The sequence below is a fragment of the Hipposideros armiger genome, unplaced genomic scaffold, assembly GCF_001890085.2.
Source record: "Hipposideros armiger isolate ML-2016 unplaced genomic scaffold, ASM189008v1 scaffold_105, whole genome shotgun sequence".
In the NCBI taxonomy this organism is placed as follows: Eukaryota; Metazoa; Chordata; class Mammalia; order Chiroptera; family Hipposideridae; genus Hipposideros; species Hipposideros armiger.
Window position 1 is genome coordinate 3,694,057 of NW_017731455.1, and position 6,431 is coordinate 3,700,487.

A 6,431-nucleotide genomic window follows, 5' to 3' on the forward strand; every position below is an offset into this window, starting at 1 on the left:
CCCAATTTAAACAGTGTTTTTATGATTACCTAGTGCGCTATGTTCATGAAAAATATATGCTAAAGTATAGCAGGCCACACATTAGTTGGTAAATTAGAGTAATGAAGAGTAAAAATAGACATGTTTGTTCCGTGCTGAAAAGTGTAGAATTCTGCCATGTAACTCCTATTTTTAGAATTTGTGGTCATTATTTTTAATCCCACCAAAAATATATTCATTCCGTGAGTGTGTACATAGTGTTGATTGTTGCGTTCATTACAGTATTCAAAACGTAGCAGTATGTTTGTATAGAGTTGAAATGTATTGTTCATGCATGCCTCTGATAGTCATCCAAATTTCTCTACAAAGAATATCCTACCACTTCCTCCCCACACTTCAGGCTTCCCTCTCTCTAAAACAATTGTGGTTTTTGTAGAAGCTTCAGTGAGGAACTGTGGTCACACAACAGAAATAACAATGATTTTTTTTTTTTAGCTGAGCCATCCTGCCATTGGTTGGCAGCTCAACTCGGGCCAGGAATTGAACCAGTGACCCTGTTGCTCAGAGCTCGCACTCTTGAGCGAGCTCTTAACCAACTGAGCCATTCGGCCGGCCCAACAGAATGATTTTGTTGTCAATTTTTTTTCTAGAATTTCTAATACCTCAATTTCCAAAGGAGGAGAACAGTACCCTATGAGACTTTAATTTTTCTCTACTCTAAGGTGTACTTCCTAATTAGATTTTATGTAGGTTAACATAAAAAAAGAAATTTGAAATTCTCACTGTTAGGATCCACTGAGAGCCAGTTTAGAAATGTTTTAATTGCTGTCATTACTTTACGTCTGGATTATGGACAAATCAAAATTTTCTGTGTAATATCCACACAGAACACTGATTTATCCATGATAATTATATCTATCTATCTATCTATCTATACATCTATCTATCTATCTATCTATCTATATATATAAAATTACTTTCAAATTGTAACATTTCATAAATTTGTCAAATTCTAGAGACAAACTTTTCCCCTCTCTTGTGTGGATAAACTTGTGGTTTTATTTCTGAGAATAGAGTTGGTCTGCTATACTGACTTCATATCTGTCATTCCAAAGGTTTGGTTGTATTTATTCTGTTCTCCAAAGATAAAAAATGCAATGAAAATCCAATTTACAAGAACATATTGATATTTCTAGACATGGTCTAGTTCTAAAAGAATTTACTTGGTTTGCATTTTTTAAGCATTTCATGTAGACAGATTAATATATTTTTATACACTTTATTTCTACATTTGTTTCAAGACTAATTTCAGTGACTTTTTCAAGCGTATGTGTTAATAGGATGGTTTGGAATGAGTGTGCAGTGGCCTTCACCAACTCAAAAGAAGTGTAATACATGTGATTATAGAAAGCGAGAATATATTTATACTATACACTGAAACCTAATGACTCTTTTCTAAAGCTTTGTACATTTTTTTCATGAAACAGATTAAATATTTTCTCTCTAAAGCCATGTTTCTGTTTTTAACATGCTTTCTGTTTTAAGTATAGCATACGATAATTTTACTGCTTAGAAAATGTAAGTCATGATTTCTTGTTTGAACTTTTGGGAAAATGAGCATAATACTGAGTTAAAAAAAACTGCAAACAAATAGAAATAAAATTGAACCATAATCACAATAGATTAAAAAAATACATTCAGAAAAGGTGATCCATTTAGTAAATGGTATTGGGAATATTTGAAAAGAAAAAAATAGATCTCTACTTGAAACTATACACAGAATTTGAATGGAATTAATGACAGGATAAAAAAAATGCCAGAAGAAATGAAGGAGAACATAGTGTTGGGAGTGGGGATCTAAAACAAACAAAAAACCTGGTTGATCATAGACGCAGAGACGAGACAGGTGGTTGCCAGAGGTAGAGAAGGACAGAGGCCAAATGGGTGAGGAGGGACAAAAGGTAGTCTTCCGGTGAAAAACAGAGCTCTATACATGTTTACACATACACACATAATATATAGACAGTCCTTAATTTTGCACAGTAAACGACCATAAAAATGACCATGCAAGCTGAAACAGCAAAGCAATCTTAATGGGGAAAATATGATTGTCCCATGTCCTTAAAAATGTTTGTTAAAAATACTAAAAACTCAGTGCCAAATATAAATGTATGGGAAAATGGAAAAAAAATAAAGCTAATATTTAGTACACAGTCACTTGAAACATTACAATCCTTGAGAATTAAAATTTATATTTCTTGGTAAGTAACCTTATCGAGAGTATTTGAACAGCACCTTGCTTGCTTCTTCTCATCATAAAATTGATACTACAGAGCAAGTATCTTTTCTCTGCCCTGGCAAATTGTCATACTCCTTTCTAAGTTTGGATCAGCAAACACTTTAATCTTCGTCCTTTCACTGATGGGCTATATTTCCAAGAGTGCCTTTAATGTGAAGTTTTTTGCCAGAGTCGCTTCCTCAGGGGACATCATCCTTTTCATCACAGCCACTTTCTGATTTATGTCAGTAAGTTCACCCTCAACCACGTTTCTCTGGTGGCGTATCTAGAGCGCAGTTACCATTCCCATGATCAGCTGTTTTCTCTACAACTCTACTTCCGTCCAACCCCAATTTCACGGCCGCGTTTGTGCACTTCCCATTTCTTTGCTGCCTTTTTGCCCCGGAGGCCAGTTCACTCTTTTGATGACCCGTTTTTGTCAAATGGCACGTGGTTCTACCACTAGGAAAGAAGGTGACACAGCTTGCTGTCTGTACACTAAGTGAATAACATGCACAGTGACACATCACCAACAGACTTTGAAAGAAGTGACATTATTCATCACTGCTCACGGGACACATCTGTTATTACACAGCAGTGTGTGGACCGAAGAGCTACGAGTGACGTTTGTACTTAGGTAATTGCTCGGATAATATATCGTGGTAACGACTTGGAATTGTGTTGTTGGGGGACTGGTGTTACTTAAACTATAGTAACGGCAACTGTGCATTTGAGAATTGTTCAAAGCAAGGACTGCCTGCATATATAAAAGAAACAGATAAATGGAAGGACACTACAAACTCCTAATAAGTATAGAGAGTTGAATACAGGGGATAGGGAGGGACTAATATTTATCTACCCTATATATTTTGTATTGTGGGACTTTTTATGAATTAATATAAATTTTTTTTTAGAGCAAACTAAAGTGGGGAAAAAGATATTTCTCCTTCCCACATTGCATTGCTTGCTCTGTGTGCGTCCTAGAAAAGGTCAGCAGAAAAGTAACAAGAAGCAATGTTGAATAAATCAATGTTTGGGGTGGGGACAGCCTATGATGGTTATCTTAGAATCATGAAATCATAAAAATGAGAGTAAGTTTGTCACACAGCATAGTGTGTCCTGCTCACCAATTTCATGCCAGCTAACCTGACACTATCACTTACCAGAACAGCCTTGATCAAGTTACTTAAATTCCATCAACATTCAGTTTCCTCCTCTGTTAAACTGGGTATTAATACCTCCCAATTGTTTCATGATATTAGAAAAGCACTCAGCCCAGTGACTAACAACTAGTAAATGCTCTAAACACTGAGTCATTCATGCCACGGAGAGCCCTGAGTTCTCTGCCTGTGAGTGTCTTCAAATAGAGGTTATAAAATAGCTGATCCAAGTATTATTTATCACAGTGGGTGGGAAATGGAACAAGATGACCTCAAGTTCTAAGCCATTCTGAGATTCTGTGATTTGAAATACATATGGGAAAATTTGTTTGTTTAGTTCAAAATAATAATACTTTGTTATTTATGCCCTAGGACTTTATGAGATAATTTTTAGAATAAAACACTACAATCCAACTCAAATATTCATACATTTTAAGATACACAGATTTTTAATAAGACTCAGAAAATTATTTAAAACACTTAACCAAATGCAACCTGTTAGTGTAAATAATTTTGTGTAACTCCAATCTCTAGCTAATCCAATTGCATTTTGAGCTCCTAACTAGGTAAGAAACTTCTAAGAAAAAGATCTTGAAAAAAATAAATAAAAATGACTCATCCCCCTCCCTTTCTTTATGAATATTCTGCAAAAAAGATTTGAGATATCCTTTACATATGTAAAACCTTATTTAGGATATTTTTAAACTCCATTAAAATGAAGGTTTATAAAAAAATCATGGGCTATCCAACATGCAGTAATTGTGCTGTATTATAGATTTGTGACCTTAATATTAAAGCTTTTCAAAAATATACTGCTCTTTATTATGTGATTTTTTTCAGACACGTGGAATACACCTAGACATTGATGATATTTTGAGTTCAATTCTTAGCTTGTCAGATGTTAAGGAGCAGATATAATCAAGGAACGTGGATAACTGAAAGGGCACGCAAATGTATCTCCAAACTCCTCCAATTTAACTTTGCCTTTCAATATGTAAAGCAGCCCCCTCATCCAGTGATGTGTCAGTGCTAACTATTTTCCAAGAGGGGTATAAACCCCTCAAAATAAACAGGATTACTTAAAATCAGTTTATCACTATCAATCAATCTAGGTATAAAATTGTGGCATACATAATTTAGTGTGCCTAATTAGTGTATATTGGACCAATGGTTGTTCCTACTTTCCCCTTTTTGACCGAAATTCAAATTCTAGTCAATCTTAGAGCACAATTTTAATAAGTAGTAATTTTGGTCATACTTTGCAAATTGCAATTTAAATATACAGCCAGCATATTTTAATTTTTTTGCTAAGAGAAGACAGTATCACTGTATCTGTTGTTACTTCTGCCTCTTATGGAAGAAATCACTAAACTGCCGTAAGAGTTGGAGGATCCCTAAGAAAGACCGAGTCCTGTAATCCTGCCAACACATGAGAGCGTTCGTTTCCCCTAGTATTTTTAAGATTTTAATTTTAAAGGAGCTCATTAAAATAATAGCTCTGGGCCGGCCGAGTGGCTCAGTTGGTTAAGAGCTCGCTCAAGAGTTTGAGCTCTGAGCAACAGCGGTTCGATTCCCGGCCCAAGCTGAGCAGCCACTGAGCTGCCAACAGGTGGCAGGATGGCTCAGTTAAAAAATAAATAAATAAAAATATAATGTTCTTTCAAAAATAAATAAATAAATAATAGCGCTCTCTTTCCATTGAAATCGTTCTGTCTTTGGCATTTCACTTGAAATGACACCACGCCAAGTTCCCTTATTGCAGTAAGCAAGATAAGAAGGGTAAATATTTGAAGGATCGTTTATCTGCCCATCTTGGACAGGGAAAAACAATAGCGTGCTCATGTTCAGGAAACTGATGTGCCCTAAGAATCCAACCATCACAAGGGATCTAATGAGGCTGTTTACCCGCTGCCCCAGTCTTGGGGCAGCAACACACCTCAGTCAGCCTCGCAGACAGTCGAGTAGAAAAGACAGCTGCTTTTATTTAACTTTCTGGAGGAAGAACAAAGCAATTATTTGGCTTGCTTGCACCTTACTATTACAAATACTCTTGGGTATTTTGCTACGGTTCAGTGTGGAAGGTGAAAGGTACAACACTGAAGCTATTTTAATAATTTGTGTTAATTAAGGGCCTCTGCCAAATTCTACTACAGCGAATGAGGTGATGGAGAAGCTGCAGTTCAGTCGCTCATGAGATCACCTGGAGGATCTAACCTGTTTTGAAATGCAACTCTGCAGCCTTTCTGAGCGGGACATCTATTATTGTACAACCTTGCAAAGAGATTATTTCTTGTGTCTAATCTATAATATGTACCTTGCTCTACATGTAAGCTTTTCATTTGTTACTCCATGAACCCATACACTAGCTCTTTCTAACCTTAACCTTCTCTAAGTTCATTTCATATTTTAATATTTTCTTCAACATTAATTCCCCACAGCTATGCTTCCTCTATTCTATTTCTCAGTCTTCTGTTTCTGTCAGCCCTCCCTGAACTGTTCACAGCTACCTAAAGTTATAAAGCCAAGAATTCAGCAACACATTAGATAAACTAATGCTGGAGATTAAGCATACTTCCAGAATGTCACATGAGGAGCTCTGAGGACCCTTTTTCCAGTGAACACCTGTAATTGATGACAATTATTTATAAATAGCCATCTAACATCTCTACAAATTGTCCCAAGGGCATACAGCAAAGGAAGAAACATTTATTCAAGAAAATCTCAAACCTCGAGAATCTGTGGCACTAGAGCCATGACCCAGTCCGTCTCCACCTGCCACAGATCAGTGTAACAGAAACTCCACTCCAAGTGGGTGTGGCTAAGAACAGACTTCTCCTCCCCTAGTTCCTAGGAGAGGGCTACAATAGCTTCTCAGGAGGGCAGGCTGCATTTTAGCCCACCCCATCCCTGTGCTACTCTTGCGTGGAAAAGGCTAAATTCCAGGGGTTCCCTTCCCTCACCCAGCCCCATTCATACAATGGAGGCTCTAGCCCAGGCATAGCAAGCCGAGAATA